Below are 22,170 nucleotides of genomic sequence, written 5' to 3'. Positions count from 1 at the left end.
AACTAATGATGAAACTTGGGAGCTGCCTATAGGAGTTCTGAAAAATAGGAGATATTGGGACGAAGGTGTTAATCTTAGTAAAAGTAAGCTAAACACAGAAGAAAGAAGGAAGCGTCATGACGCAAAAGCTGTACCCACCAGTTTTGAAATAGGTCAGTTAGTCCTTGTCAAAACCAAGGAAAAATCAAAGAAAGTAAATGCAGAAACAAAGAAATTCATGTTCGTATACCAACGACCTTTCAGGATCATAGGAAAACCACATGCCAATGCATATAGGCTAGAGTACCCTAAAAGTAAAAAGCCATTAGGTCTCAGGAACGTTATCGACCTAAAGAAGTTCAAAGGTAGTGAATGAATTCTGTAGGGAGGAGGTTGTTCTGTAACATCTACACAATGTGGCAACTGTGCAGTCCCAGCTGTGTGAGATCTTCTTTCCTTTTCAGGTCTCACTCACTCTTCATCTTTTCTATCCACCTAAAATTTCCACCCTTTCTTTCCAACACATTAAATTTTTCGTTATGGTTATCAAGCCAATAATAAACGAATGAATTCTATAAGGAGGAGGTTGTTCTGTAACCTCTACACAGTGTGGCAGCTGTGCAGTCCCAGCTGTGTGAGATTTTCTTTCCCATTTCAGGTCTCACTCATTCTTTATCTTTCCTATCCACCAAAATATCGGCTCTTACTCTCAAATACTAAAATCTTCCGGTATGGTTATCAAGCCAATAATAAATTAATGAATTCTGGAGGGAGGAGGTTGTTCTGTAACCTCTACACAGTGTGGCAGCTGTGCAGTCCCAGCTGTGTGAGATCTTCTTTCCCATTTCAGATCTCACTCATCTTCATCTTTCCTATCCACCAGAGTTTCGACTCCTTCTTTGCAATACTAAAATTTTTCGTCATGGCTATCAAGCCATGAGTTCTGTAACCATTCTATCCACCGATTAGTGAAGAAAATACCTAATGTGACAAACCTAACAGTGACATAAACAACACAGAAGTATGATTAATTAAGATACAAATGTATTTAAGTAACACGTATGTATAGAACCCTGGTAATATTGTAAGTACAAAGTGTTGTTTTATTGGAAATGGCCCCACAATAATCTGGATCTGAAGTGGCAATGAGACCTAGTGTATGCATTAGAGCTAACTAATTAATAGTAAAAGAGATTGCTTAGTGTTATGAGAAATATGCAGACAAGTTGTAAAAATGAACTCACTTCGTGTAGCAAGGAATGGCAGTGTAATAGAATGGAACAGTGTTTGTGGTTGAGACGTGAAGGACACATCCTTGAAATATTTATAAGGTTGGAGCTGGCCGATATTTGGTGTAGTGTGTGACAGAACACGCCTACACGTATTGAGGTTATGAGTTGGAGGCGTGAATGTGACCATAGGTACCCTTGTGTTAGATGAGACAGAGCAGCTCATGGTGTCCTACAGGTTTAAGGAATTTTGCATTACGCTCGTCCATAATTACTTAATGCACTTTAGTGGTAGGTCGAGAGAGACTACCTGTGGTTTCAGCGTCCGATCGAGTGGAAATGGATTGCCACGTGAGGAAACTGATCAGCTGCAATACACTATAGATATGAAATAAATGTGCTATCCTATGCATTAAATATTAATAGAGTGAGTGTTAAATAAGTACATACACTAGCAACATAATTGAGTAACATAATGGCAGATGTGAAACATTATTAATGGTTCAGCATAAATACATTTCGATGAAGTAAGTACATAATTGCAGATGTGGAACTGACACAGCAGCAGAGGACCAATAAGTGGATTTAGTAGTCAACTAAACGTAGTGTGTTTTGAACCCTCAGAACTGTACTATTACCACAAGTTACTCACATGCACAAAGAAGCTGAGAAGGCAACTACTAATCAAATATACTCATACTATCTGTAAGAATAAGGTAATCGAAGATGAGTCAGCTAAGTATATAAAATACAAATGTAACAAAAATGTACCGAGCATTGATTCAGTGTTCCGGCCCAGAAATAATAAACTGAAATAACATAGGATTTATGATTGTACGCCTTGAGCATAAATTGTCTCTAGTACGTGACTAATGGCGTGTTGAGCCATTTGTTTACCGATTTTATGACAGTTAAGTAACTGCGAGAGTAAAATTGAAAAAGTTCTGTTAACTTTGTTCCAGTAACATATTGAAAGATAAAATGTATATATCCCCATTTCATTGTGACCCACCCTTAGATATTAAGTGAACGGAGTCTGAGGCACTCTTTTTGTTTGTTCTACAGGACAAACCAGATAATGGCATCCTGGTAGCTGCGTGAAAGCGTGGAGCGACTTGGACACAACTTACAGTGACCCCTCCCCTTTCCACATGCAATTTAGAGTGAACATGAAGGACGCACTCCATAGCAACTTCCCCTCCTCTACCCTTGTGAATGGAAGTGTAGAACGCCGGCCAAAGCGGCCATGTGTGTAAAAATGAAATTGTCATGATTTGTGAAATTTTCTTTCAGGTTTAGAAAAGACTAAGATATAATTATCTGTTTATGTATCGTGAATAACTGTGTTATTTTCTTTGAATTTGTGTATGTAAAAACGTATTTAATGGATTTAAGATTTTCATAATTTTACACATTTTACGTCTTTGGCTGTCTAAGGCAATATGTATGCCAAAGTGTTTCACTGATTTTGCTTAAATTTTGAGTGATGATGTTGCTTAAGAGGCAGTGAACATGCCAGCAATTTAAATAATTGAAGTACGTAATCAGTTTTCTTTTAATATTTCTATATGTTTACATCTAAATTTTAATTTTTCATAGGGAGTTAAGCTGTACTCTTGCTTCCCTTTTTGTAATTAATTTTTTCCATTTACATTCATAAAAAATTAAGTAGAGGTTGGTGTAGGGAAGCAGCCTACTCACACCATACAAAATTCACATCAGTTTTTCCATTGTGTGCCAGCCAGTCCGTTGTAACTAGCTCTGACGTCATAATGTTGTGCAATACTTTAAAAATCAAGTAAATAACCTGAAACGTATCTAGCATGCCAGGAGTAATACTAAATCAGTATGTGTTGAATATCAGTTCAATAACTTTAACCATTTTAGAAATTTGGACGTTTTTCTGTGAAAATCATTGGCGCAACAGAAAAGAGCTAGAAACTTAAAAATTTATATTTAAATTCCTTCTGCATAATAATTTAGTAGAAACAGTATTCTGGATCTCACAAATTAAAATTTTGGTTGAAATTCATGATTTTCTGGTTTTTGTCTTAAAAATTAAGGAAGCAAGATAGATTAAGTAGGCAAATGAATAAAGCTAGGATGTTTAATTTAAGTAGAAGGGAAATCCGCTATAATCACAAAGATGTGAGAAGTTTCAACTGAATAACTATAAAAGTATAGCGATAGCGTTTCTCCAAAGGGCAAGTTCAGAGCTCGTCTACTGTGTGTAGTGTAATTAAATTAATTCTCTCGCCCAAAATATTTCACTTAGCCACATCAGACTTTTATTGTGAGTACTTACCTGTGCGCTGATTGCACATTTAAATTGAGAGCTTCATCGGCCATCAGCAAAGGAAGCAATGATTTACTCGATAACTTAAAGTAGTGCATTACTAGCCCAGCGGCTAGTCGGGAGAGCGGATTTGATCAGGCGTTCCCTTAGCCGCCCGCACTGCGGCTTTATATGTAAGAACGCTGCGCGAGAGAAAAAAGGCCCCAGTTCTCTCCAGATGCTGATTAGTGCACCACCTGTGCCGGGAGTCACGTCGTGTCGGTATCATTGCTATAAACAGCCTTGGATGCTGTAATAAGTTACTCAGGATACGCGTAACCATGAAATCATTTTCGAGTGAAGTGTTAATTCTGGGATGACTGTAATGATCTATCTTCAGTTTGCGTATGTCGTATTTTCACGTGCCGCCGCAGGACAGACATTCTACCATTATTTAGCGTGGCGTTTGATGAACATTATCGTGAAATTATGGCGAGCATTCACTTAAACATTTAATGTGAACAGTTATAGTTGCATCAGCGCATTAGACTCTGACCTGCTCTGGTAGTTGGATTGTGTGGATTCTTTTTGGTCTGTGACTTTCAGAATATAGTGAACATTTTAGAGAAAATGGTTTTTGATTATGAATCCCAGACAATCTCCTAATTCCTCAGAGCTATAAGCTGTAGACATAAATGTATTTCTCAGATGAAGTGGGCACTAGGAATTCTAATTACAGGCTTCACGTTTTGCTAATCATTTTCTGGTTGCCAATATTGTAGTTAGAGAGGCAGTGTTGAGAACGGCAAACAACAGCATTAAATAAATACTAAATGTTAATAACAACAATACCACCCGCTGCCCCACATATGGTGCAGAAACTGTGTAAAAGTGAAAGTGATTTTTAAATATTCGGATACGGGAGTGAAATGCGACACGCAACTGAGTAATAGAGCAGTGATAGTGTCACGTGTGCATGTGGACGGCGCAATACTCGCAGGAAGCGTGTTTCATCATAAAGTAGGTAACAACAACAAATTCCACCAACCCAATGTAGTGTGTACATATGCTTTTTTTCTTTATTGTTATTTTTAAACCTGTTTACAGGCAGGCCAGCAGCAGCATACTACGCCGCTCTTTGGCCTCAGAGAAACACAAAAGATAAAAATGAAGACATTTAGAGAACAAAAAAAATATGGTGGACATAGAAACGGCGAGTATTACCGTTATATTGATCTGGCTTCTACGTTCTCTGTTCAGCTGTCATCCAGCAAAGCTAGTTTGTTGTGGAAGTCTAGGTCTATCCCCTTCTTCATCGGGTCCTGATACAATCCTGTGGAAGGTAGTTAGTCTTGTAACTCTATGGAATAAATCCCTTTTATGTGCTCATATGTAATTCGGGATGACACTCTTTTTTCCCATTCCTACTACTCGTTCCACGAACATTCGTCCTGACTTTTTCTGTTCTTTTCATATCATCGTATTAAGTTTCTCCCATACGATCTCTATTCTCCACATTATGTCTGGCACCAGCACCGCAGTGAATAGAGACTGCTATGCTTGTCAATAGACCGGCTTTGTTCGTAACATTTTGTGAGTTGTGCTGGCTGCTGCTGCTCTTTCCTGAATACTGAAAGATATGCTGTGGTCTCGAGTCTAATCTCCAGGTTCTCATTGGAGCTCTCCAGTGAGATCCAAATAGCTCAACGTTTTTTTTTTTTTTTTCCTTTATTGTAATTTTCAGCACCTCATACAAGGCGGGCTGGCAGCAGCTTAATACGCCGCTCTTCAGCCGTATGGGGTACAATAATATGAGATAGGTGACACAGAAAATACAAAAAATGGCGGGCAAAGAAAGTAGTTACAAAAAAACAAAAAAACAAGAAGCCGTTCACGTTGGACGAAAAAACACTAACACTTGTTGACACGGCGCACAAAACACGGAGAGCTGCGACGGCACATGTGAACAGTGGAGTTGTAACTGCACGAAACACAAAACGAAGCACACACACTAGACACTGACGGCGATGATCTCCGGCGCGCGAATGTTCACCATGCGTGTGCGAGTCCGGGGACCTGCCAAGAGAGGAGGAGGAGGAAGGGGAGTGGGAGAGGGAGAGGAGAGAGTGGAGATGCCACGGGCAGGGGAGAAAGGGGGGAGGGAGGAAGGGGGAGGGGAAGCCCGAGGGGGAAGAGTGGTGGAGGGAGGGGACGGGGGAAAAGGAAAGAGAAGGGGAGGGAAGGGAAGAGAAGGGAGGGAGGGAGGGTGCCTAAAGGAAAGGACACCGGAAGTGGGTGTTGGGGCAGGGTCAAAGTTGATAGGAGGGGTAGATGGAGGGGAGGAGGACATCATCAGGGAGGGGGAGCTGGCGGAAGCCACCTTGGGAGAGAGTAAGGAGGGCGGAGAGATGGAGACCGGGCGGGACGTGGGAATACAGGCGCGGCAGCAGGCGGGGATGGGAGAGGATTGGGGAGACGGGCGGGTGAGGAGGATCGAGTTTACGGGAGGTGTACAGGATCTGTATCCTTTCGAGGAAAAGGAGGAGGTGGGGGAAGGGGATGAGATCATACAGGATCCGCGTGGGGGAGGGGAGACGGATGCGATAGGCGAGGCGGAGAGCATGGCGTTCAAGGATTTGGAGGGATTTATAAAAGGTAGGGGGGCGGAGATCCAGGCTGGATGGGCATAACAAAGGATAGGGCGGATGAGGGACTTATAGGTGTGGAGGATTGTGTAAGGGTCCAGACCCCACGTACGGCCGGAAAGGAGCTTGAGGAGACGGAGTCGGGAACGTGCCTTGGCTTGGATTGTATGGAGATGGGGAGTTCAGGAGAGGCGACGGTCGAGGGTGACGCCAAGGTACTTAAGGGTGGGAGTGAGGGCGATGGGACGGCCATAGACGGTGAGATAGAAATAGCTCAACGCTGCTCAGCACCTATATGTGCGACAGATGTAACAAAGGAGGAAGACTCAAAAGCATAAAGTACTGGCTCAATTATTCAAAAAATACAGTATAACGGGTGCGAAGAGAACTGAAACTGCGACAAACCATAGCAAGACTAAAACTTGTATATTATTGCTCAATCTGAGCGCAACCTTCTCATTAACCCTTCGTGGTTTTGGGACACATACGTCCCACTAACTTCGGACATGATTTAAAACACTGGGAGGCGAGTTGCATACTTCTGTACAGTGCTGCCATCTGTTGGCAGCCTTTCTGAACTCGGGAAAAATCAAGGCACTGAATTTCTCGTTACATACAAGGCGTAACTGTTCAAATGGTTTGCCGCGTGAGTTTTCGCGCAGTTAACTATTGCTTCTTGTGTCTCGAAACGGTTTTCGTCATTTTCTTGCTACAATACATGTCCGAAGTAGGTATTTTTGCTGTTTTTTGTTTCTTAGGTATTTACAAACTAAATTTACGCTTTCTAAAACTCCTTTTACTTCTAAAGGTTTTTTTTATTGTATTTACAATTAATGGGACACGTGCTCGAGTGACCATTGCGTGGCCCTGCAGCGCCCTTATATTGCGATATTGTAGCACTCACATTTCAGATAAATACAGTTTCGTCTATAAATTTGTGTCCTAATGAAAGTATAGCATGTGAGACAGCGAAATGCTTAGTTCTTTGTTTTCCCTGCCAGATAACCCAGAAGACTCAGAAACTGAAGCAGAAGACGCTGATGTTTTCGTAGACATATCATTTTGTGATCATTTGTCTACTCCAAGCACCTCAACAGATACGTACAGTTATGTAGAACAGATTTGTCCCAATGCTATATTACATCCTGATACGTTGATAGATGAAAACATCAGCGTTGTGAGTGAAACTGAAGTGAATTATGAACGCAGTGAGGAAACTACTGAATCTATAGATTCTGATCGGGATGACGACGTAACACATTTTGAAGGACTAAATATAGCTTCAGTGCTTGAACCAAAACCAACAACAAACTTCACTTTGACAGGCAATGAATTTGTGAATTTTGACAAAAGTATATGACGATTCTAGGACGCAGCAGATCTGCTTTCAAACAAACATATATGCCAAACAGAAGAATAGTGTGCTGTGGAAACAGCTCACATTTCAGTAACTAAAAGCTTTTCTGGACATGACAATAGCAATGGGTATTCATCAGATACCTGAAGCAGCCAGTTACTGGAGCTCAGATCAATATCTAAATTTAAATGCAGTATATAATGTTATGCCACTTACTTGCTACAAGAAAATAATAGAGAACCTTCACTGCAATGATAATTTGTTTCAACCAGCAATAAACGTTTCAAGTTATGACAAAATGTATAAAATCGGGCCATATATATCGGCATTAAACAAAAACTGCTTGAAAGTTTATCACTTCCTACTTCGCTGGCTGTTGATGAGTCAGTGGTAGTATTGAAAAGTAGAACACGTTTTAAACAATACATGCCAATGAAACCCATCAAAAGAGGTTACAAAATTTGGAGCCTATCTGATTCAGACACAGATTTCATTTCAAATTTTGAAGTTAACAGGGAAAATCTGACGGCAGTGGAGGGGAATTCAAAGACTGCCAGATGTGGAAAGAGTTGTGTTGGAATTGTGTAAATCTTTCTTCAATCTAATAGAATTATTGTTTTTGACAATTTCTTTACAACATTTAGACTAATGAAAGTATTGAGAAAACGAGGGCTTCGTAACTGTGGTACTGTCGCAGGAAACAGAAAAGGAGTACATGAAATTTTGTCGAGTAAATTACCTCGTTTAAGCCATGGAGAATCCACATTTGCTGTCAAATCTGGTGTTTCTACTGTTAAGCGGAAGATAGCAAACCAGTCTCTCTCCTTTCCACTGCACATGACCGCAAGATGTTGTATTCATCACAAGAAAGCTGAAGGATGGATCAACAATTAGCATTTCATTCCCTGAAGAAGTACATGTATATAATAGCACTATAGATGGAGCAGATCGTTTTGATCGGCTAACAGAAAGATACATGATTGGCAGGCGATCTGTGAAATGGTGGCACCGAATGTTTTAGTTTCTTGTTAACGTAGCCATTGTCAGGTCTTATATATTATTTAAACTCTCAAGACGAAAAACAGACCAGCTGTCATCTCAGACGAGATTGGCAAGACACCTGATTAGTGGATTTTAATCCAGAGTGAGAAAGGGTCCATCACCTGCTTTCTGTTCCAGAAAAAGAGGTGTCTACCGCGCCAGAGGAAATCAGGCTTGTGAATGTCGGGAGTCATACTCCAAAGGAGCTGAAGACCGAGAGGCGGTGTAGGTATTGCAGTACAAAAGAGACTGAAAAACGGACATAATATGTGTTTCCTTCCTGTAACGTGCCACTCTGTAATTCACCTTGGTTTTTACAAATCTCATGTAAAGTAACTAATGTTCACTGACTTGAAAAATGTATTTTTATTGAAAATAATAATGGATTCAACATGTATATTTAATATCTAAAATGACAAATTTACTACCCCAAAGAATAAAGTTAAACACTGGTACAAGCAAGCTTTGCTTGTAAGTGTTGTATGAAGTTGTAGTGATATCATTCTAAGTAAAATCGGGTCTACAAAAGATCAGTGGGACATACGTATCCCACATATCTTTTGGAAAAATGATATGTGTTTAAAATTTTTTAGTAGCAATTTTGTGATAAGGACACAAATCAAACTCTGTGAAAGGGTTAATGATTATAATAATAGTCATAATATCAATAAAAATACTAACAAAGCCTACAGGCCGCGCGGTCTAAGGGCACCTTGCCAAGGTTCACGCGGCTGCTCCCGTCGGAGGTTCGAGTCCTCCCTCAGGCATGTGTGTGTGTTGCCCTTAGCGTGAGTTAGTTTAAGTTAGATTAAGTAGTGCGTGAGCCTAGGGACCAATGACCTCAGCTGTTTGGTCCCATGGGAACTTACCACAAATTTCGAAAGCCTACATCATATATGAACTATTTTAGTAGATTTGAACATGTAATGCAGTGACGAAGAGCAATATACCATTGAAATGCTTTACTCACAAACACGATGAGTTGAACGACAGAGGATCAGCAGACTAATAACCTACACCAGTTTCCGAACAAAAATTAAAAACGTGATTCAATTAAAACTCAATTAATTCCTACTTTAGTAAAAAAACTATGCCCACAGCAAACATTACTAGTCATAAACAAGGATACAGGCTAACTGTGATTAAGCTACGCCATAGATATTTTATACTTGCTGTTTCGGGGTGCACTCAGCGTTGTGATGCCAGTTGAGGAGCTACTCGACCGAATAGTAGCGGCTTCGGTCAAGTATACCATCATAACGACCGGGAGAGCGGTGTGCTGAGCCCACGTCCCTCCTATCCGAATCCTCCACTGAGGATGACACGGCGGTCGGATGGGCTCAGTAGGCCACTCGTGGCCTGAAGACGGAGTGTGATTCATAGGTATTCACTGGCCAGATAACCTATGGTTTGTTTTAGATCATACAATGCCCAAAAAAGGCAGCAAATCAGAGTATCACGTTGATACGTATCATACCACGTAACGTCACCTTTATTGCTGTGTGTCAGTCACGAAAGCATCGTCCGCCGTTAGGCGTCCCAAAACCTTCACGACGATGTAGATATTCAAGCGATAAACCGTTCCACCCCATGTTAAAGGTAGTTAAAATTCGTGAAGCCAGTTCCTCATGGTAAAATACTGTCTGTCCATAGTTATTTGATTTGGATATGGACATCCACGATATTTTTTTTTGTGATATGTTACAATACAGCATCACCGGTCTATTGCGGTCTAACTGTGTTGGTGAGGCAGTAAATTTCCACAGGGCAGTGACTGCGTCACTGCAATTCACTTTGGAGGTGTGGCGGTGGGACTTGTAGTCCCGTACCACCCTCTGACGGTGACAGTACTACATGAGTCAGGCAGAAAAATTTAGCCTAACATGGGCAGGTATGATTGGAAAGTATTGGACGTAGAGTGGGGGCTAGTCCCGCCAAAGGATGCGTCCGTGGTGGGCGTGCCAGACCTATCTTTAGCCATGGTCGGAACCCGTTTCCTCTAGGATGGTTAGGGGAACCGGATGTCGATGCCAGCGGCGTGGAAGTGTGGTCCCAACGTGGCGTAACCCATGGACAGTGTCCCGCAAGGCATCCACTTTCTCATAGAGCCGCCGCGCGTTGTTGTGTATGGTCGTCTTTAGGGGGACGATATCCGCTTCCTCGTAGAGAGTGACAATTCTCGTGAGTGGCGTGGCGTGCAGGCTCCACCTGAGCACCTTGTTCTGCAGGCGCTGCAATGTCCGCATCCTGGTGACACTAATCGTGGCCCATGCAGCAGATCCATACGTGAGGGCAGGCAGTATAACTGTTCGGTAAATGCGGAGCTTGGTATGCAGGTTAAGTTCCCTACTGTGAAAGAGCGGGTACAAAGCCCTGGTTAGCTTTTGCCCCTTGTTGGTGACATACTCCGCATGACAGTGGAAGAGCAACTTGTGGTCCATTTGGACCCCGAGATAGGTGGTTGTCGGGGACCAGGGCATCTGCACACCTGCAATCGAGATATTGCGGCGGAGGACTGGGCGCCGTTTCGTGAAGTAAACTGCCGTAGTTTTGGCGGCATTGAGAGATATTTTGTTTGTCCGGCACCAGGTGATAGTGGCGTCCACCTGTCGCCGGAGGCGGGCGACGATGGCGTCCGTAGTGCGGCCAGTGGTGTATAGTGCTGTGTCGTCAGCGTATTGTGCAATGTGGCACTCGGGGATGACCGGCATATCATTGACATAGATATTAAATAGGATGGGAGATAGCACCGATCCTTGCGGAGTGCCTGCCGACAACTGGCGAATGCCAGAACGCATTCCCCGTTGAGCCACTAGGAAAGTCCTACCACGGAGGAAGTCATCCACGATCTTGACATAAATATCCGGTGTAGGGGTCTGTGTCAGCATCTTGTGTACGAGGTTGTCTTGCCAGATCTTATCGTAGGCGTTTTGCAAGTCCAGAAAAACGGCAGCTGTCGACTTGGCAGTGCTGAAGCCTTTGCTGATGCGTTCAGTGATCCGTAGGACCTGAAGTTCAGCAGAGGGGTGCGAAGTGAATCCAAACTGTTCAGGACAGATCGTCCCAGCTGCTGCAAGAGGTTGGGAAAGTCGGTGAAGGATCACAGATTCAAGGACCTTCGCCTTATTGTTTAGGAGGCTGATGGGCCTGTTGTTGGTGGGGACTGTAGGGTCTTTGAACCTCTTGGGGATCGCAATCAGCTTGGCTTGTTTCCACTGAGGGGGGAAAAGGCCAGATGTGAGACAACAATTTAAAATCGTGGTGAACAAGATGAGTGGTGTGCAGGGAAGGTGGCAAAGATGTTCATTTAAAATTCCGTCCAATCCAGGGGCCGACCGGCCACGTATCCGTCGAAGGATGCTCTGAATTTCTGCCATGGACGTAAGAAGGGGAGAAGACTGGGGTGGGCGGTTGCAGAAAGCAGCAACAGCTGTCAGGAGTTCATGTTCTTCCTGTAGTTCGTTCAGAGAAAGGTCCTGGACCAGAGGGCGGTTTTGGGCCTCGAACGCATCTCCCAGCGTTTCCACAATTTGCAGGGTATCATATGACAAGCCCGCTGCTGTGCGAATAGGATGGGCAGTTGCTGGCTTAGAACGCCGCAGGGTGCGAATGACAGCCCAGTCAGATTTTTGGTGGAGTAGGAAAGTGGACATCCTGTCCTCCCACTGTTCAGACCTCCATTCGGCGAGCCGGTGGCTGAATTCGCGTTGGAGGCGTCTCATTTGGCGTTTGTCCTGGGGGTCACGAAAATACTTCCACCTCCGGCGGTAGCGGATCTTTTGCACCTTCAGCTCTCGTAACAGAGGGGGCAAGTCGTCCAGGGGTGTTAAATTTCGAGGTGCAGTGGAGGTGGAGAGTTTCACTGCTTTCTGTATTTTGGCGGTAAGGTAATCCACAGCACAGACTATATTGGGCGGTGTTGTCAAATCGAGGTCGTGTCGAGTGGTGTTATTAAGTACCCCGGTAAACTTGTCCCAATTGGTGAGGGTCGCAGTGGAACGAGCATCAAATGAAAGGGCAGCACTGGTGAGGTGCAAGAGTACTGGCTCATGGTCAGAGGCCAGTTCGTGAAGAACTTCCAGCGAAAACTGAGTGGCGATGTTTTTGAAGATGGCCACATCCAGAACGTCTGGCTGGCAGTTAGTACCGACTGGGATATGGGTAGGTTCGTGGGGGCCATAGACTGATAGTGCTAAAGTATCCTCCAGGTCAAGGAGGAGCCGGCCTTTGGGGTTAGACACGCGAGAATGCCAAGCTGGGTGCTTGGCATTGAGATCTGCCCCAATGATGAGCCTGTCAAAGGATGACAATGTGCGGAGGTCTGCTTCGAGCAGTGGCTTGTTTGGGCTCAAATACGCTGCTGCAAAGGTAATGGCACCAAGGCGTGTGGAGATGGTAACTGCTGTGGCCTCTATGTGTTCCATTGGCTGGAGAGTCTCTTGGGTATGGACAAAAGCTTTGTTGAGGAATACAGCTGTGCCTCCACCACGGCCGTCGAGGCGGTCAGAGCGGTAACACACCATGTTGCGAAGGCGGAAATCGTCTGCCGGTTTCAGGTGTGTTTCTGTGACCAGTAAAATATCCACACAATAGTCATGGAGGAAGGTGTTCAATTCCGTCTTCATACGTTTTATGCCATTGGCATTAAAAATGCAAGTGACAAGATCCCGAGGGGGCTGGTGGTGGTGTGGAGGTCCATTCGCCATTACAACAATATTTGACTAAGCCCCTCCACTAGGGCGATGACCTTGGAGAGCCCGTCCTCCGACTGACGGATTTTTTGTGCAGTGTCACGAATAACAGCCTGGATGTGGGGTTTCGTGAAAAAGGAGATGACCTGGAGGATTTCGCGCATGTCCGCCCGAAAGGACGCATCAGTCTCCACCACTGGGGCAGGGTCCCAGGTGGTCTGCTTGCCCCTACGGCGCGCAGGAGCAGGTGTAGTAGTAGGCAGAGTGGGGGTAGGGGCAGAGGGCTGAGACAGAGCCACAGATGGACTGGAGGGAGCTGCAGCTGGCTCCTGTAGTTGGTGAGCAGTGGGAGCCGTCACGGAAGACAGACAATGAGGAGGAGACCGGGCTGCAGCAGCAAAGGATGTCGTGGGAGTCTGGGCAGGAAGGGGCACAGGAGCCACCGAACCATCTGGTGCCTGAGTGGCTGGTACCAGAGTGGCTGCTGAGGATAGTGCACCAGGCTGACCCCACAAAACAGGGTAGTTGGTCATGTCCCGCAGCGGTGGGGGAGGTCGATTTGTTCTTGGTTTCTTTTTGGGTGGACGAGAAGACTTCAGTGCCTTCTGGTAAACAGGGCACCCCCTCCAGGATGCCATGTGTTGGGGATCGTGTGTCGTTCCCAAACATCTGGCACAGGTAGGTTTCTCCAAAGCAGGAAGTGTGCACTTCTCCACTAAATGTGGACCAGCACACTTAACACACCGCAACGACAGGGAGCAGTAATTCCCAGTATGTCGTAAACATTGGCATTTGTGACAGATGGCTGGCCCGTTGCGGCCCTTGTACGATTCAATCCGGACTTTCGTGTACAGAAGATACCGGCCCTCGTACGATTCAATCCGGACTTTCGTGTACAGAAGATACTGGATTTGGTAAATCCGCTCTAAGTCCTCCCTCCGGGAAAGGGAGACGACGTGGGTAGGACAGGGGATCAATGCCCTGGTCTCAGGATTTCTCTTGCTATACTGGTGGACCAAAGGATCTTCGAAATCGAGCGAAGCAGTTCCTCCTTCACCTCCTCTGCTGTAACCTCTGGTGGCAAGTCCTTGATGACGATTTTGGTGCGGCGATTACCCGACATCTGGTGGGCAAAGTAATACATATTGTTGTCCAAGTCAATATATAGCGTATGTCCGTAAGAATGTGTAAGAATGTTACGTAAAGTTTTTTGATAGGTCAATCAATATCGCTGAGATTTTTGCTAAACATTTCCCCTTTATATCACGTAATGGGACGCTGAAAAATAATGCCTCCGATATTTTTAAGTGAGATCTCGTAAAAACTTTTTAAAGAAAACAAACGTTACTAACAATCTGCATCTTTCTTCTTCATGTCTGCGTATTTGCATCGCTCTGCCACTAGAGGCTCCGAATTGTAGCGTTCACTGTCGTCCATCATCCCCCATCCTGACTAGACCCCATCGGATTTTTATCTCCTTCCAAATCAGAAGGATTTCCATTGCTAGAGAGATAGCGGTGCAAGCATAGATGAGGTAGTGGCTCCGCCAACAAAATCAAACGTTCTACAGCGATGGTATCAACAAAGTAGTCTCTCACTGGGAAATACGTGTTCGTCGCTAGGGTGACTACGTTGGGAATGTAATCTTGATAATGCTGAGTCCATAGCTGACATTAACGTTAATGATTAACAAAAACTGTGTGAAACAGATCTGTGGTGGTTTTCGTTAATCATTGACAATATCTTGAGAAATAAATACATACAAAAGAAGAATGAATATTTTTATTGTCTCATAACTAAAAATATTATACTATGTCACTCTACACGTTGAATTAGATCTCTTATTTTACGATGTATACTATTTTTATAATCGTTTAGGATTTTGAGAATCTGTCCAGGAAAGTTAGAGGACATTACAAATAGTGTGGATTTATAACTAGTAGCTTATCAGCCTGTAATTAAGTTCTCATATATAAAAATAGGACGGAGTACTAAAAAAATTCCTCCAATTTCATTTTCACTCATTTCAAAATATCGGTTGAGGCATTACATGTCATTCATATTACTCGGTCGACTTTCCCTCTTCGCTGACACAAATTGCATCCCTCTGCCGCTAGAGGGCTCCGAACCGTAGTGCATAACATGGCGGTGTTAAAGTAAAACTACGTCGGTGTGCGAGAAACAGCAGGCTGTAATCGAGTTAGTGACATCATAAAATATGCCTCCAAATGAAATGCATAGAAGAATGAAAGCTGTGAACGGTAATTATTGCTTCAAATTCAAATTTCAATGGCTTTGAGCACTGCGGGATTAACATCTGAGGTCATCAGTAACCTTGAACTTAGAACTACTTAAACCTAACTAACCTAAGGACACACATCCATGCCCGAGGCAGGATTCGAACCTGCGTCTGTAGCGGTCGTGCAGTTCCAGACTGAAGTGCCTAGAATCGCTCGGCCACAGCGGCCGGCAATTATTGCATCGACATCAGTAATGAGCGACGTTGGATTGTCCGTGTTTGTAATAAAGGAAACGTGTGTGACAGAGCTCGGAGTGGACACGGCTTATGGAAACAGATGACACTCATCGGAGACATTCTCGAGGATAAGATCCCCTCGATTCCAGGTCGTAAGATTACACTGCCTGGGCTACTCTCAGGGTGGAATCAACGCATTTGGAAGAGCCCTCTGCCTCTGCTGCTGCAGGCCACTGGTGACCGAGTGGTTCTAGGCGCTTCACTCTGGAACTGCACGACCGCTACGGTCGCAGGTTCGAATCCAGCCTCGGGCATGGATGTACATGATGTCCTTAGGTTAGTTAGGTTTAAGTAGTTCTAAATTCTAGGGGACTGATGACCTGAGATGTTAAGTCCCATAGTGCTCAGAGCCATTTGAACCTCTGCTGCTGCCACTGTCTGCGTGCCGGCCGTCGCTGCCTTTCGTTTGGTTGCCACCGCTGCCGCCACCGCCAGCCGTCCATCCGTCCGTCCGTCAGCTGCCGCCGCAGCCCGGTGCTCGCCGCAGCAGCCGCCGCCTACCCCAGCCAAGGATACTGGGCCACCCCTTTTGCCATCGTCGTCCAGCCACTGCCTGGAGGGTTTCGTCGGACCGCCTTCACCGCCTTCCTGCCGCCCCGCCCTGGTCGAGTCGCCCCTGCATCCCCCCCCCCTTCCTGAGAGCCCCTTCGTCGCCACCACTGCTGCTGCTGCCACCATCGTCGGAGTCCTTCGCCACCACCACCACTGTCCTCGCTGCCGCCGCCGTTTTCTCGTCCCTGCCGCCATCACCATCGCTGTTGCTGTCACCATCACCACTGTCACCATCTTCAACCCCCACTTGCTCACAGCCACCATGCCCCACCCTACACCTCCATCATTCTCACCTTCTCGTCAGCTGTTCCAATCAACATGGAGCTCCCCCTTCCCTCCATTTCCTCCGCACTCCTGTGCTGTTTTCAGCTGTCACTTCCCCTGACTCTCCCTAACCCCTAACCCTTAGCGGTCATCCCATCGCCATCTTCAGACTTCCTACCACAAACTGCATCACCTATGACAGGCTCCCAGATGGCACGTTTCTCAGCCTACTGTGCGACAGTCTCTGCCACACCCTAGCCCCCACTCCAGCATCACCTGCCCCTCCGGGAGGATCTGCCTCCCAACACCTCCCCCTTCAACCCATTCTCCAGCCCCCTTCCCATCCTATCCTGAGCAAGAAACCTACTAAACCCCCTAATGTTGACCCTGCCCCCACCCTCTCCACAAGGAAAACCCCTGATGCCCACAATCCACCCATACCCATGGATGCGACCCCAGCCCCCACTCCTACAACCCCTTCCACCCACATCTGCACCCTCTAAAACCATGACCATCAGTTCCTCGACAGCTGCACCCTCACCCTGGGCATCTGTAGATACTTCCCCAATGCCCGAATCTCCCTTCTCATCCCATGAGAGGACTCAGTCCTCATCAAATCCCCCAATGCCTCCTTCCACACCGATCTCCTCTCCAAAATCCCACATATCCAATTTGGCTCACAAGCCAGCCTTACCCCCTACCATACCCCGTCCTCACCCTGACAGTGTCAACTGATGTGTTGGCAAGTGTGCCAACACCTTGTAGATAGAGGCGGCCGAAATGCACGCTATCTAATGTAGACGGGCGTGAATTCTGGAACAGTCTAAGTAGTGAATGCTAATAAGAAAAGTATGCAGCTCCTCGAATACTTATCTTTATTCCATCCTTGTGGTACATCGCTCTTGATAATACAAATAAGACTATCTTCAGATACGGTTAATGGCGCCTTGCTAGGTCGTAGCCATGGACTTAGCTGAAGGCTATTCTAACTGTCTCTCGGCAAATGAGAGAAAGGCTTCGTCAGTGTAGTCGCTGGCAAAGTCGTTGTACAACTGGGGCGAGAACTAGTCCGTATCTCGAGACCTGCCTTGTGGTGGCGCTCAGTCTGCGATCACACAGTGGCGACACGCGGGTCAGACATGTACTAAATGGACCGCGGCCGATTTAAGCTACCACCTAGCAAGTGTGGTGTCTGGCGGTGACACCACATTCCTACCCCGCAAATCGGCGAACGGTCGTGTGATAAGGCTTCCGCCCGCCGTGGGGAGGACCCCATGTTGACGTATGCGATGAGGTGGGGAGCCTAACAACAGGCGAGGCTGTGCCACCCGCACCCGGCCATTCGGTCCGAGGGGATCTAGGAAACGCCTGAAAACCTAGTCCAGGGTGCACGTCAACATGCGGTGTATGCGCCCGTAAAGAGACAGGAGGGGCCGAAGGGTCGACCTCCATTGCGTCTGGGTACCCGACGCGCGGTGACGTCATGTGGTCCGGAGCGGGCAAGAGTTCCATGGCGGAGGACAGCTGGTCACGGGAAGCGATCGGCGGCGCGTGGCCCAGGGAGGCGCTTGGCGGCTGCAGCGAAGCGTCGAATGCGGGCGGCGCCGGCGGGAGATCAGGCGGCGGCGGCGGCGGCGGCTGCGGCGTCGCGTCGCCTTGGAGCAAAATGGAAGGCATCGTCGGTAACACCTGGGGATGAGGCGAGCCAGTAGATGGGTCCCCAGGGCGCTGACCGGACGGCACCGTCGCTGAAAGCAGACGGGGAGCGGCAGAACCCGTGCGACGACAGAGGCGCAGCTGTTTGAGATGCCGACGCACCTCACCAGAGGCCCCCAAAACCAAACACATCGCGCGGCCGAGGCAGCGAAGAATGCGCCCTGCGAGCCAACGCCGTGAACCTCGATAGTTGCGATAAAAGACAACGTCGCCTGGAGCAAAAGCAGGAGTCTGCCGCTGCACAGGAACCTGATGCGGCGGGTGCAGCAAAGACATCAAGGTTCGATGAGGATGACCATGGCGCAACTCAGCCGGCGAGCGACCATCTTGGGGCTGAGAGCGATGCGAAGACAAAAAGAGCAACAACGCGTCCTCCCGAGAATGCGACTCTTTCAACTTTAACATCTGTGACTTGAAAGTCCGGACCAATCGTTCAGCGGCACCGTTTGACTGAGGCTAAAACGGCGCGGATGTGAGATATTGAATACCATTGGCCTGGCAGAATGACTGAAATTCTGCGGACATGAATTGTGGGCCATTATCGGAAACAATAGTCTGCGGAAGACCTTCAATGCAAAAGATAACAGACAACACTTGGATGGTGGCAGTTGACGTTGTGGAAGACATCCGGACAACAAAAGGAAAATTACTGAAGGCATCTACCAGAACCAACCATCGAGAATTCCAGAATGGACCAGCAAAATCTATGTGCAAGCGCTGCCAAGGGGAAGTGGCCATTGGCCATGCAAAGACTTTCCGCGGCAGTGCGGATTGTTGTTCGGCACACGCCATGCAAGAAGAACACATAGTCGTAATCGCAGCATCGATTCCGAACCAAGTACAGTGCTGACGAGCAAGTTGTTTCGTTCGCACTATACCCCAATGTCCTTGGTGAAGAAGCCGTAAGACAGAGGACTGTAACGAACGTGGGTCCACGACTCCGGACTCATCATTATCAGATCGCAACAACAAAACACCACGTCGTACAAAAAGTCTCTCCCTATGAGCAAAAAATCTGCGAACCAACGGATCCTCGATCCGAGACTGTGACAAAGGCCATTGCGTAGCAACAAAACGCAAAACGGTAGCAAGGACAGGGTCAGCAGCTGTGGCTGTAGCTACACGACGAAAATCAATCGGAAACGATTCGACCACTTCATCGGTTTCCGAATCAATGAACATGCAAGCAAGTTCGGAAGAATCGAATGCTCTATCCTTAGCAACAGGCAAACGGGACAACGCATCGGCGTTGCCGTGCTTAGCAGTGGACCGATACAATATATCGTAGCGGTACTTCGAGGGGAAAATAGACCAGCGAATGAATTTCTGCGCTGTACGTGGAGGTACAGGCTTGTTCGGATGAAAAAGCGATGTCAAAGGTTTGTGGTCTGTGATGATGGTAAAGTGACGACCATACAAGAAATCATGGAACTTAGTAACACCAAACACGAGAGCCAAAGCTTCTTTCTCTATCTGCGAGTAATTTCTTTGCGCAGACGAGAGCAATTTGGACGCAAAGGCAATAGGGCGATCATGCGAGCCAACTTTGTGCGCAAGCACAGCACCGATCCCGAAATCCGATGCATCTACCATCAACAAAAGGGGTTTCTGGGGATCGAATGGCGTAAGGCAAGTATTAGAAAGCAACGCCGATTTCAACTGGCGAAAGGCGCGTTCGCATTCCGTCGTCCAGACGAACGGAACACCCTTACGGCGTAAGCTATGAAGCGGAGCTGAAATGGAAGAGGCATTGCGCAGAAAGCGATGATAATAGTTAATTTTACCCAACACACTCTGCAGCTGCTTCACATTTTGTGGTGAAGGCAAGTCTTGTATCGCACGGAGGTGCTCTGGACTCGGATGTATGCCTTGGGCATTGATGACATGTCCCAAATACGGCAAGTCCCGAGCAAAAAACACACATTTGTCCTTCCGCAAGCGAAGACCATTTTGTCGCAATACCTGAAATAATGTTCGGAGGTGTGCTAAATGCTCGTCGGCTGTCTTTCCGGAGATCACAATATCGTCCAGATAGTTCGCAGCAGTAGGGACCGACGCACAAACAGTTTGTAAATATTGCTGAAACAATGCAGGGGCGGATGCACACCCGAATGACAGTCTTTTGAAGCGGTACAAACCAAGATGCGTGTTAACCACCAAGACGCGCTGGGATTCGGCGTCCACTGGGATTTGCAAGTACGCATCTGCTAGGTCCAACTTGGAAAAGTATTTACCCGGGCACAGTTTATCAAAAAGATCTTCCTGGCGGGGTAAGGGAAAAGTTGCAGTCACTAGTTGTGGATTCACTGTTGCCTTGAAGTCCACACAAAGTCTCAGTTTTCCGGAAGGTTTTGGCAAAATTACTAAGGGTGAGGCCCAGAGAGAAGCTTGCACACGTTCAATTACACCTTGTGATTCTAAATCGTTTTATGTTCTTGCGACCTCATCACGCAATGCGTGGGGAACATTGCGCGCTCGGAAAAATTTCGGTTGCACGTTTACTTTCAATTCCAAATGTGCTTCATAGTTTTTAGCGCAACCTAAGCCCGGTGCAAAAATGTCTGCAAATTCTTCACAAAGCCGAGAAACACTGTCTGAAGGCACAGTCTGGTTCACTGATAGGACCTGATTTACAATAGACATGTTAAACAATTGAAATAAATCTAAACCAAACAAGTTCACTGCAGTAGAAGAACGAAGAACGTAAAATGACACAAGTTCTGTTTGTCCCTTGTATGTTGCAAGAAGAGTGCACTGTCCTAACACAGGGATCTGCTGTCCTGAATATGTAGTGAGCTTAACATTTGCGGAACGCAACAGAGGTTTGCCCAGTTGTTTGTACGTGTCGTGATTGAGCAATGAAACTGCAGCTCCGGTATCGAGCTGGAATGGTATGACCTTGCCATTAAAGTCCAAATCTACAAAACGTTTATGGTCCTGCTGACGACAAGAGCGACTGTCTCGTGCAATGTGAACTGACACTGGTACAGAATCACTTGCTAATTGACGTGATTTCCGGCGACGTCGACGCACACTTTTTGTGGGACGAACACAGTCACTGTTAGAGAAAGTGGCACTGGGCGAAGTGGAATTAACTACATGAATGTCCATGGGCCAAGGTCCACGAGCCTGAGTATTCTTGGTTTGATTCCGGCGCGAAGCAAAGGGCCTGGAATGATTAAGAGTGTCTGATCTGAGCTTTTTCTGGCAAACACTTTGAACCTGTCCTGTCTTATTACAGGAAAAGCAAACAGCTTGGCGTGACGGGCAATGTTCACGCGAATGTCTAGTTGCACACCACGGACATGATTTCACTGCATTTGTGTGCAGGCGCGGCACACCTGGTTTAGAGCGTGGCGGTAGCTGTGCGGACGTGTGCGAGGGCAGTTTACCGGGCCGCGTAGCGCGCCCGGCGGGCCGGTTAATGTGACACACGGCTGGCGAAGTTGCAAAAGATTCCTGAGCACAGTCAAGTGTGTCTTGCCTATCCAATATGTCTATCACTTGTTGAAGGGAGGGATTAACTAGTTTCAAAATTTGCTCCCGTATACGAACATCAGAAACGTTCTGTGCAATTGCATCACGTACCATTGTATCTGAATAATGAAGGCCACAGTCACATTCAAACGCACAATCCCTAGTAAGGCCTTGCAAAGTTGCAACCCACTCCCGATTAGTTTGACTGGCCGTACATTTGGTACGAAAGAACGTATACCTTTGTGCAACGACATTTACTGTTTCTTTGAAATAGGCATCTAAAGCAGACAAAATTTCTTCGTAGGACAGAGTTGCTACATCGCGTCGGGGAAACAATTTCACTATCACATGGTAGGTGGACACACCTACACACGAAAGCAAAAACGGCTGCCGCTCATTACCTTGAAT

This window comes from Schistocerca serialis, chromosome 5 (genome assembly GCF_023864345.2).
Source record: "Schistocerca serialis cubense isolate TAMUIC-IGC-003099 chromosome 5, iqSchSeri2.2, whole genome shotgun sequence".
NCBI classification, from domain to species: Eukaryota; Metazoa; Arthropoda; class Insecta; order Orthoptera; family Acrididae; genus Schistocerca; species Schistocerca serialis.
This window is presented reverse-complemented; position numbering follows the sequence as displayed.